The 12,291-nt window shown below is 40.4% G+C and overlaps 1 protein-coding gene and 1 long non-coding RNA gene across 3 annotated transcripts in view; both read left to right on the top strand.

The window, feature by feature from the left end:
• LRRC4C (leucine rich repeat containing 4C) overlaps window positions 1-12,291 on the top strand; it is a 1,846,189-nt gene that overhangs the window by 78,931 nt on the left and 1,754,967 nt on the right. The window lies entirely within an intron of this gene.
• Window positions 4,655-9,567, top strand: LOC145525439 (uncharacterized). Its single transcript, XR_014068211.1, has 2 exons — window positions 4,655-6,646; window positions 6,794-9,567. It is a non-coding gene; the product is annotated as an uncharacterized LOC145525439 (long non-coding RNA).

Genomic DNA, 12,291 nt, shown 5'->3' with positions numbered 1-12,291 from the left:
GGATGTTAGAGTTGGACTATAAAGAAAGCTGAGTGCTGAAGAATTGATGCTTTTGAACTGTGGTGTTGGAGAAGACTCTTGAGAGTCCCTTGGACTGCAAGGAGATCCAACCGGTCCATCCTAAAGGAAATCAGTCCTGAATATTCATTGGAAGGACTGATGTTGAAGCTGAAACTCCAATACTTCGGCCATATACTTTGATGTGAAGAACTGACTCATTTGAAAAAACCCTGATGCTGGGAAAGATTGAAGGTGGGAGGAGAAGGGTACAACAGAGGATGAGGTGGCTGGATGGCCTCACCGACTCAATGGACATGAGTTTGGGTAAACTCCGGGAGTTGGTGATGAACGGGGAGAGCTGGCGTGCTGCAGTCCATGGGGTTGCAAAGAGTTGGATACAACTGAGAGACTGAGCTGAACTGATTTTATTAAAAATGTTCGTGATCTGCTGGTTGCACAAAATCCACGACTCTCACAGAAGTGTCTCTGCTCCTCCAGCGTCTCCTTTACTTTCTGCTCTTTCAGGCTGGTTTGATCTCCTGGAATAGGCACTAATTCTGCTCTGGGCTTTGGAGTCTCTCGGCCAGCAACAAAAGCAGAGGGAGACCATACCTGGAGGTAAAATGAAGTTGAAGGAAGATGTAGCATCAGAGCATAGAATGAGGAGAAGAGTTGAGTGTGCTTTAGGGCTGTGGGCAAAGAGCTCCAGGAAATGGGGAGTTTAAAGCTATAGAGGGAAGGGGGAAAACTGCATTCATTTTCTGTTGATGCAATAATGCTGGGCGATGAAAAACCACATGATTGTAATGGCACAAACAAGAATTATCTAGGTAACCTTGTGCAGTCAAGCTCTTGTAGGCAGGGCTTGCTCCTAATACTGAAGTCTGGTGGGGGCAGCTTCAATAATGTTGGCTGTGCTCACTCCCGTGGCTAGAGGTCAACTGGCTGCCAGCTGGTACACCAAGACCTTGCCTCGTTGACTGGGCAACTCAATCCAACTTCTCATGGCTCAACTTCGGGCAGGCCAGCCGCATGTGACCTCATGTGGCCATAGCAGAAACAGCAGCAGGGAAAGCCCGGTCACTGCAGCCGCCACCTGCATCACATTTGCTGTCATCCCATGGGCAAAGCAAGTCACAGGACCCAACAGGGTCAGGGGTTGTGCACTGCTGAGTTACATGGCCAAAGAGCTGATGCAGAGGAAGGGAGGATTGCAGAGATTACTGCAATCATTAGAAGATGCCCGTGGAAAAGCAACAGCCAGCTGCACAGGATGGGAGGGGGTGGCTGAGCTTTAACACATGGGAAGCTTGACTTCCCTGATGCCTGTCTGGGACTCAGAGACAGGTCAGTGCCTATGTTTCATCCTGAGTGTTGCTGAGTGCCCTTGGTCAAAGTTTATTGACCATATATACTGTCAGTTTTCTATATTTGGGGGACCCACATTCTCTCTCTCTTTCTCTCTCTTTTTTTTTTTTTTTGACATGTATACACTGGTGGTGGTTTAGTCGCTAAGTCGTGTCTGACTCTTGCGATCCCATGGACTGTAGCATGTCGGGCTCCTCTGTACATGGCATTCTCCAGGCAAGAATACTGGAGTGGGTTGCCATTTCCTCCTCCAGGGGATCTTCCTGACCCAGGGATTGAACCCGGGTCTCCTGCATTGCAGGCAGATGATTTACCAACTGAGCTATGAGGGAAGACCCATGTATAAAACAGGTAAATAATAAGAACCTACTGTCTAGCACAGGGACCTCTGCTCAGTGCTCTGTGATGACCTAAATGGGAAGAAACTCCAAAAAAGAGGAGACATATGTGTACATACAGCTGATTCGCTTTGCTGTACAGCAGAAACTAACACAACATTGGAAAGCTACTATACTCCAAACAAATTCTTTAAAAAATAAATTATAGAGATTAGTGTAGGTGGGCCTGACCTAATCATGTGAACCCTTAAAAGAAGTCAGAGAGATTCAAGCAGAAGAGAGTCTTGATTACTTTGAAATAGCAAATAGCCATGAGAGAGCTTTCCATGGCAAGGACTTGAGGCCAGCTAGCCTCTGGGACCTAAGAGCAGTCCCCATAACAACCCGAAAGAAAATGAGCACTTCAGACTCATGTCCACAGAAAACTGAATCCCACCAACAACCAGTGAACTTGGAAGAGGACCCCTGCCATCAGATGAGATCACAGTCGTTGTCAACACCTTGATTTCAGCTGATGAGACCCTGCTCCATACCTGACCCTCAGCAACTGGAACATAATGAATTTGTGTTCTTCTAAGCATATTTTAAAACACCTTCTTTCCCTATCTCTCTTCATATCCACTATTTAGCTTCTACAAATTTTCTTTTCTTCATTTTCAATTCCAATCACCAATTCTTTTAACACTAAAAAGGACACTTTTCTCTTATCCCTCTTTTCTTCAGCTTTCTGTGTATCTTGATTTCAATCTTTATTGTCACATTCCATTTCTGTTATTTCTAATTTCCACATTATAAAGTTACCTAAACCATGGTACAAAACCAAAATCCTCTTAGAAAGAAAAGATATGATTATCTTCAGCAGGTAAAAGGGAAGGGAGAGAAAGTTGTGAACATTTACACATTCATCAGATTTATCACTTTATTATGTCAGTAAGTTTATAGCCTCATACACATCTTAAAAGACCAGACTAAAATGAGAAATCTCATGTTTTCATATCTCACCTCCTAAACATGGCATGAAAATTGCACACTTATTCCAGAATTTCCAATCATATAGAAGAAAGGAGTTTTCTTTATGTATGTGACAGAAATCAGAAAGTGAAAAGAAAGCAAGTGAGGGAGGCAGGATCGTGGGCATTTCAGACTAAACATAAAATGAGATGTCCAAGACTGTGAACTGGTTTGTGAGTTAGTGCCACTCCTAGCCCCACATGGATTAGGATCAAAAGTTATCATGTTAGGAACAATAAAGTCCTTGATCCTATTATCATGTTAACATGTAAATAGATAAAGATTGAAAAATTTAAAATATTTATAATATTTACTTGTATGGCTGTGCCAGGTTTGGTTGCAGCATGTGATATCTTTAGTTGCGACATGTGAACTCCTAGTTGGGGCACGTTGGATCTAGTTCCTTGACCAGGGATCAAACCCAAGACCCTTGCATTGAAAGCATGGATTCTTAGCTACTAGATCACCAGGAAAATCTCAAGAGTGAAACTTTATAGATTGATGCAAATGGATAATTGAAGGGAGAAATAAAACTTTATTTCTAAAAGATAAGTATGAGTTCTTTGCTATTACCAGTTGCGGTACAAAAACTTATGAAACAAAGACCTTAATATATTTATGAATCATATGAGCCTACCATTAGATGAGCATTTCATCTAGCCATTTTAATAGTCCATGGAAAATTTTCTATAGAAAGCTTAGCTTAGTTGATCCAGTAAAATGAATCGAGGAGAAGGATATGAATGAGCCCACTATCTTTAAGCTTGCTAACTTTTTGATATATAACAGATTCCAAAGTATACATTTATACTGATATAAGTCTAGATGTCGGGATTTCTCTTTTTTCTCTTATATACTTAACAGAAATTTTGGAATCAGTCATTCTTGAATAAATAATGGATTATTGAAATGTGAGTACATAAGGACAGAAATTTATTTTTGAAAAGCCCTTGATAAACAAATATTAGATTATAGTGGATTATTTAATAAACCATTATACATTTAATTGATTATTTTGCAGACCCTAAAAAATAATCACATTTTTGAAGTGTTTTAAATAACATGGGAAAAAGCAGCGTATCAAAATTATCTGATTATAGTTTTATTAGAAACTAATAATTATATTTTTAGAAAGAGAACTTTTATAAAAAATTCTAAAATAGTAATTTGACAGTTATTTGTATGATTATGAATAATTTTCACTTTTTCTTTATATCTATGTTTCCAAAATTTTTCTGTAGCAAAATGACTTTACTGCTAAATAAAGGGGAAAAATGAATGCAATTTTTAAATGGGTCCTATAGAGAAATTTTTCTTTTTCTTTAATGCATTGCTGAAAGCATTTCCATATCAATTCCAGCCACTCTATCTTGGAAAACAGGGAGGAAAATGCATCTGTAATAAATCAAGACAGCAAACAACGAAATGTGGCCAAATCCATAAATCCTTTTGCTTAGCAAAGCAATTTTTGTGGCTGCAAGAGTTGGAATCAATTACTGTAGACTTTCCTACTGCAATGTCGGCAGAGTCTCACCTTCTGGAGCTGAAACTTGAGAGCAACTCACTTGCACCGGGCAGAAGGTGTCAGAAGAAAAGACCCTTTTGATCAGAAATGGCTTCATCTCACAAATCATTGTGCTATCACCCTCTGCTTGAAGATAAGCAGTTTAGATGGGGGCATGCTTCAGAGGTCTCTTGAAACCCTGCTGTCTAATTAGCGTGGCTCTCAAAAGCTTAAGCTCAGCTCAGCCCTCATTGGGCCTATAGGAAAGGAAGGAGTGTTTTTTCTACTGTTAGCATTCTGATAGTTTCTCTAGTCCTGTGCTATATACCCTGTTACAAATGGGAATTTATTTTTGACTCAGAAAGCTCAGTGGGTTGGAATTTGGCCAAGATGATGATAACTCCTGAAGAGTCAAGAACAGCACAGCTTCCTAATGCTCAGGATCCAAAGACAGATCATCTCTGGTGTTTTACTTGTGCTGAACTTTATTTTCACAGCTATTGCAAAGCAGTGTACCCAGCTTGTCATCAAGGTCTTAGCAAAATCTTTTCGTTGTAAAGGTCATCTGGTTATTTGAATTTTAAGAAATGTACCTTCTAATAGTGGCTGTCTTTCTTTGAACCTAGGAAAACACTTAGGTTAGGAAAAGCCTACAAAAAACTGCTTATAATGAAGCAACCTACACAGGTGACAAAGACAGTAACGGTCTTGTCTAACCTACAAACTCTTACAACTTATGGGCTACTAGAAATCTCTACTTGAATGCTTCATATACAAGTCAAATTAACATGCTATGCATTGAAATCATTTTTTTTCCTTCTTTTTTAAAAATACTATTGTGGTGAGAACACCTAACATGAGATCTACTCTCTTAACAACAATTTAAGCTCACAATACAGTATTGTTAACTACAGGCACACTGTTGTACAGATCTCTAGAACTTACTCATCTTGCATAACTGAACCTCTGTGCACACTGATTAGCAATTCCCCATTGAACTTTTGATCCCTTATCCTGGTATTTTACCCATTCCAGTGAAAGTTCTTTATTACCACTCAAGCAAGAGACTGAAATTCTTGACAGCTTCCCTTTTTTGTAGGTACCTACAATCTACATCTCATTTATCAGCAAGGCTTTTATTTTTTCTTGGTTTTCTATTTTATTTTACAACTTTTTTTTTTGTTGGAGTAAAATTGTTTTTCAATGTTGCATTAATTTCTGCTGTACAACAAAGTGAATCAGCTTTATATACATATATCCCCTCCCTCTTGAACCTCCCTCCCACCCTAACCCCATCCCACCCCTCTAGGTCATCACAGAGCACTGGGCTAAGCTCCCTGTGCTCTATAGCAAGTTCCCCCTTGTCCAGTTGTTAAGTCATGTCCCACTCTCTGTGACACCATGGACTGCAGCATGCCAGGATCCCCTGTCCTTCACTGTCTCTCAGAGTTTGCTTAAATTCATGTCCGTTGAGTAAGTGATGCTATCAAACTGCCGGAGTCCTGCTCCAGCTGGTCCAGGAGTACCCAAGGGATGAATGGCGTCGGCGAGAGGAAAGAAAGAAACAGTTTTTTTTGATGGCCCAAGGACCATAATCTTTATTGCTTTCAGTTTCTACTTATATAGCACATGTTCTTCTACATCATGACTCTTACAATATTTTTCTGTTCAGATCAACATCCCCTGATTCTAAGTGTTAAAATTTTTTCCTAGTCCTTTGTTACATTTTGGTTACATGTTTACCCCGAAACCTATTTTTATTCTACTAAAACATAGTCTATGAATCATATTGTTCCATCTACTTATTCTGTACAACCTGCTACTACAGCGAATACAGTGTCTTGCTTCAGTGAATAAGTACTATAGTGGCATCTAAGGTCAAGAGTTCCTCATAGTACAGCCATTGTCAGTGGTGGTTTGTTTACCATCTACCCACATACCACAAGACTATTTCTGGCAGGGACAAGTCTTTTGCAGTTTACCTTGAAACCATTTACAATACAATTCATATATTTCTTTTCCATTTATGCTTAGATTCTGATGGGAAAAAGCAATTGGCTTAGTTTCTGTAATTTTCCCTAATACATGACCCAAGTTTTCTAGTCATCAATAACAATCTCCTCATGAGGCCAGGTCACAATAGGCTTAGGGCTTGTTTTCCAAATGATCATGGCCTTATTCCCTGGCTGAGAGTTAGAGACCCACCAGCCAGGGGCCCCAGTAGGTTTAATCATTTTTGGAATGTTTCTCTGGGGCAAGGGATCATTTTTGTTTTCCCTGGACTCTCGTGACCTCATCATGGAAGCCCCTACAACTCCAGCCATCAAAGAATGAAACAGAGTTAGCCACAACAAAGGCATAGAAACAGGAAGGAGGGAAGGTTCCGATCCTGGAGAGAAACCGCTTTGCAGTTTCTTCTTGAGTGGTGCCGTCACTTTGTCATCCGGCAGTAGATCCAGAACAGCTCCAAACAGAAAGAAAGAAACACAGCTAGCCACAAGAGAAGCATAGAAACAGAAAGGAGTGAAGGTTCTGATCCTGGAGAGAAGCCGCTTTGCAGTTTCTTCTTGAGTGGTGCCATGACTTTGTCATCCGACAGTAGATCCAGAATGGCTCCCAACATCAGACCAAACTCTGCAGCCCCCTCCTCCTTTTGCCTTCAGTCTTTCCCAGCATCAGGGATCTTTCCCAACGAGTCAGCCCTTTGCACAAAGTATTGGAACTTCAGCGTCAGTCCTTCCAATGAATATTCAGGGTTGATTTCCTTTTGACTGGTTTAATCTCCTTGCTATCTGAGTGACTGAAGCATCTTCTCTAGCACCACAATTCAACAACATCGATTTTTTGGCACTCAGCCTCCTTTATGGTCCAGCTTTCACATCTGTACATGGCTACTGAAAAAGTCATAGCTTTGACTATCTATTTTACACATGATGGTGTATCTATGTCAATCCTAATCTCCCAATTCATCCCACTCTCCCATGTCCATTCTCTACATCTGTTTCTCTATTCCCTCCCTGGAAATAGGTTCATTGGTACCATTTGTCTAGATTCCACACATACTCTTTTTCTGACTTAGCTTCACTCTGTATGACAGATTCTAGGCCCAACCACATCTCTACAAATGATCCAATTTTATTCCTTTTTTTGAATGAGTATCAGCAAGACTCTTTGAGTCTACCACCAGAACAGAGCTAGAGGCTGTCTACTTTTCTCCATCTACACTTTCATCCTCTGGGTTCAGGCCACCATGCATGCATGCTAAATTGCTTCAGTTGTGTCCGAATCTTTGCCACCCTATGGACTATAGCCCACCAGCCTCCTCTGTCCATAGGATTCTCCAGGCAAGAATACTGGAGTTGGTTGCCATGCCCTCCTCCGAGGAATCTTCCTGACTCAGGGATTGAACCTGAGTCTCTTACATCTCCTGCACTGGCACACAGGTTCTTTGCCACTAACACTTCCTGTCACCATAGTAGCTTCTTTAGCTATATTGTTGGTCATGCATTCTTTGTCCATTATGATCATTTCTTGTACAACAGCCAAAATGCTTCTTATAAATCACAGTTTACACATTCAGTCACTCCCTTGGCCACAATCAATCAATGTCTCCTCATTGCTTGTAGATTAAAACTCGGATTCTTTGCTCTATGGCCCATTGCATCTTCTTCTTTACATCCTTTTAAAATTCCCCCGTTGCCACCCTCACAGTCACCTTCAAACACAGCAATGTTTTTTCAGCCTTAAGACTCCTCTCTATGCAAATTTATGCACTAAGTTTTTCCTGGCTAAACATTTTCCTGTACTTGAGATCACATCCAAGATGTTACTTTCTAGACACAGCCGCTACTAAGAGACTACTCCTCCAAGTTGCAGATTGGAGGGCAAACTTGGCATGGAACTGTAGAGGAGGTTCCGTTTAAACTTACATGAGCAAAATCAGGAGCTTAAACACAGACAGGAAGCCTCTCTGGAGTCCCTGCCTTAGCTAACCCAGTTTCCAACACTCCAACACCAGAGGTAGGGCTTTGTTAAGTGCTTGGACTCATTATCCTACCAGGATAGTTCAAATGTGACTTCTCTTGGTGTTCATAATGATTTATAACTCTTTTATTCCATGAATCAAATTTGGTGGCTTAAGAGAAGTATAAACTTTGGATACAAAGCACGGGTTATTTTTATAGGGTTCTTATTTTTCAAAAGTGGGGCAAGTGTTGTTTTAATGGCTCAGCTACTACATTTAAGGACAGGAACAAATATAGATTGTGCTTTAGCACCTGCTGAAATTCAAACCTCGAAGTTATCTAATATTTGATTCTCTGTCCTAAGTCATGCACATCGAAGAAGCTCCTTTGAGTTATACAATCTGCAGAGATTCAGGCAGGCAATGCCTATAGACACAAACATATTTTTATAGTGTGTTTCCCTTCTGTATTATTTCAACTCCTACACTACTTACATATTTATAGAAGCCTCTGGTGATTCTTAATGATGTTGTTCAGTTTAGTTTCTTAATAATTTCCTTGGTTTTATGCTAACATTCCTGCTGTTGATTGTTCTCCTATTTTAATTATGCCTCATTCTAAGCAGCACTTCTGGGAGTGGGATAAAGTTTTCACTGCAGTATATTATGGGTGAAAATAATTTTAAAAATTTCATTTGTGTAAAATGTTTACCATTTGCACTTTGGCAAGAGTAGGTGGATAGGGCCTTATCAATACTAGAAAAGTTACATTTCTTAGATATAGGGGTTTATGGCCAACTGTAGTAAGTTAACGTGTAAAAATGATGATGGGGATGGTGGTGGTTTTGTCACAAATTTGTATCTGACTCTTGCAACCCCATGGACTGTAGCCCACCAGGCTCCTCTGTCCATGGGATTTCCCAGGCAAGACTACTGGAGTGGGTTGCCATTTCCTTCTCTAGGGGAACCTCCCAACCCAGGGATCAAACTCCCTGTGTCCTGCACTGCAGGTGGTTTCTTTACTGACTGAGCCACCATGGAAGCCCTAACTAGATGGGAGACAAACTGCATGCAGAGGCTTAATTAGATGCTTTATGTTCATTGTTTCATTTAGTTCTCTCCACAGCCCTCTGAAGTCCATGTTATTAATGTGCCCATTGGACATACATGGAAACAGAAGCCTAGGGAATCTCAGTATTGAGCCCAAAGACATGCATAGCCGAGCAATGGTAAGAAAGGAGGCTGCCTCTGACCCCATAGCTCACACTTTTAACCACTCTGAGATGCTTTTTGTCAAGTTAAAGGAAATTTTAATCCATCATAAAAGTAGGAAGAGAGAAATACACCTGCTATTCCAATCTGTCTCTCTTTTTGCTGATAACAATCAGGGATTAAAAAAAAAAAATTAGTGTTTAGGGATTAAACATTTAAGAAGAAAAAATGTTGCAACATTTAAGACTAAAGAGAAAACAAATCATTCTTACTCAAACTTGGATGAAATGTTATGTTCAAAAGAGTACAAGTTTGAAATCACAGAGTACTGATTTTGAATGCTGTGTTTCTATATATTAATTCTTTTGATGACACCGGGCATCTACTTAAACTCTTTGGATTGCAATTCCTACCTCTGTAGGTGGAAATAATAATGATAATTAGATAGAAAGATAAATATATAATAGGTAGATCAGTTCAGTTCTGGAGAAGGCACTGGCAACCCTCTCCAGTACTCTTGCCTGGAATATCCCATGGACGGAGGAGCCTGGTAGACTACAGTCCATGGGGTTGCACAGAGTCTGACACAGCTGAGCAACTTCACTTTCCCTTTTCCCTTTCATGTATTGGAGAAGGAAATGGCAACTCACTCCAGTCTTGCCTTGAGAATCCCAGAGACGGGGGAACCTGGTGGGCTGCCATCTATGGGGTCGCACAGAATCTGACATGACTGAAGCAACTTAGCAGCAGCAGCAGCAGGACCAGTATAGGAGGTGGTGGAGGTGATGGAATTCCAGTTGAGCTATTTCAAATCCTGAAAGACGATGCTGTGAAAGAGCTGCACTCAATATGCCAGCAAATTTGGAAAACTCAGCAGTGGCCACAGGACTGGAAAAGGTTAATTTTCATTCCAATCCCAAAGAAAGGCAGTGCCAAAGAAGGCTCAAACGACCACACAATAGTACTCATTGCACATGCTAGCAAAGTAATGCTGAAAATTCTCCAAGCCATGCTTCAACAGTTCGTGAACCGTGAACTTTCAGATGTTCAAGCTGGATTTAGAAAAGGCAGAGGAATCAGAGATCAAATTGTCAACACCCATTGGATCATTGAAAAAGCAAGAGAGTTCCAGAAAAACATCTGCTTCTGTTTTATTGACTATGCCAAAGCGTTTGATTGTGTGGATCACAACAAACTGTGGAAAATTCTTCAAGAGATGGGACTACCAGACCACCTGACCTACCTCTTGAGATATCTGTATGCAAGTTAGGAAGCAACAGTTAGAACTGGACAGGGAACAACAGACTGGTTCCAAATAGGGAGAGGAGTACATCAAGGCTATATATGGTCACCCTGCTTATTTAACACATGTACAGAGTACATCATGAGACATACTGGGCTGGGTGAAGCACAAACTGGAATCAAGATTGCTGGGAGAAATATTAATAACCTCAGATATGCAGATAACACCACACTTATGGCATAAAGTGAAGATAAACTAAAGAGCTTCTTGATGAAAGTGAAAGACAACAGTGAAAAAATTGGCTTAAAACTCAACATTCAGAAAACTAAGATAATGACATCCAGTCCCATCACTCCATGGCAAATAGATAGGTAAACAATGGAAACAGTGACAGACTTTATTTTCTTGGGCTCCAAAATCACTGCAGATGGTGATTGAAGCCATGAAATTAAAAGACGCTTGCTCCTTGGAAGAAAAGTTATGAGCAACCTAGACAGCATATTAAAAAGCAGAGACATTACTCTGCCAACCAAGGTCCACCTAGTCAAATCTATGGTTTTTCCAGTAGTCATGTATGGATGTGAGAGTTGGAATATAAAGAAAACCGAGTACCAAAGAATTGATGCTTTTGAACTGTGGTGTTGGAGAAGACTCTTGAGAGTCCCTTGGACAGCAAGGAGATCCAACCAGTCTATCCTGAAGGAAATCAGTCCTGAATATTCATTGGAAGGACTTATGCTGAAGCTGAAACTCCAATACTTTGGCCACCTGATGGGAAGAACTGACTCGGAAAAGACCCTGATGCTGGGAAAGATTGAAGGCAGGAGGAGAAGGGGATGTCAGAGGATAAGATGGTTGGATGGCATCGCTGACTCAATGGACTTGAGTTTGAGTAAACTCTGGGAGTTGGTGATGGCCAGGGGGGCCTGGAGTGCTGCAGTCCATGGGGTTGCAAAGAGTCAGACACAACTGAGTGGCTGAACTGAACTGATATTGTTCTTAATTGAATGTCTTAAAAAATTATAACACTTTTCATGTATGTATTTGTTTCTCCTCCTTACATATAAATTCCTTGAAGAGATAAATTTTTCCCAGTTCTTCTGTCTGTGTCGTAACATCTAGCACACGATCTGACAAATAATCAGCACCCAATATAGTGTATTTTATTGATTACCATCTTCCTATTTTTATGAAACTCTTCCTGATTAGGAAAATAACTTCATAGTTTGAAATTGTTTTGTTTTTTTTTTGTCTTTGTGCAGAATTCTACTGGGTTAAAAATAGAGACTTGGGAAAAAAATGCCAAAGTTCTCCGAAGTGGTATTTAGAAAGCTCCGTCTCTAGAGCTGATCATGCTGTGATCAATTCAGTTTGGAAGGAATCACCCAACTGATCTGCAGAGCAGATAATCTAAATCTCAGTTTCTTCTCCTGTTGTGAATGGATGATAAAATAGTGTTATCTTGAGGAAAAAGTAAGATAATTTCTGCAGAGTGCTTGATAGATGTCAACTACCTCTTACCTTTTCGGCATGTGCTTACCTTTTTCAGCCTCTGTTTCTTCCATTAAAGGGCATATATTGACATAAATGTTGCTCTAGACATCTCTTGAGGTAGTATTTTTCTAACCACTTTAACACACAAAGAAGGCCT

This window comes from Giraffa tippelskirchi, chromosome 11 (assembly GCF_054371585.1).
Source record: "Giraffa tippelskirchi isolate mGirTip1 chromosome 11, T2T-mGirTip1v1.2.pri, whole genome shotgun sequence".
NCBI classification, from domain to species: Eukaryota; Metazoa; Chordata; class Mammalia; order Artiodactyla; family Giraffidae; genus Giraffa; species Giraffa tippelskirchi.
This window is presented reverse-complemented; position numbering and strand designations above follow the sequence as displayed.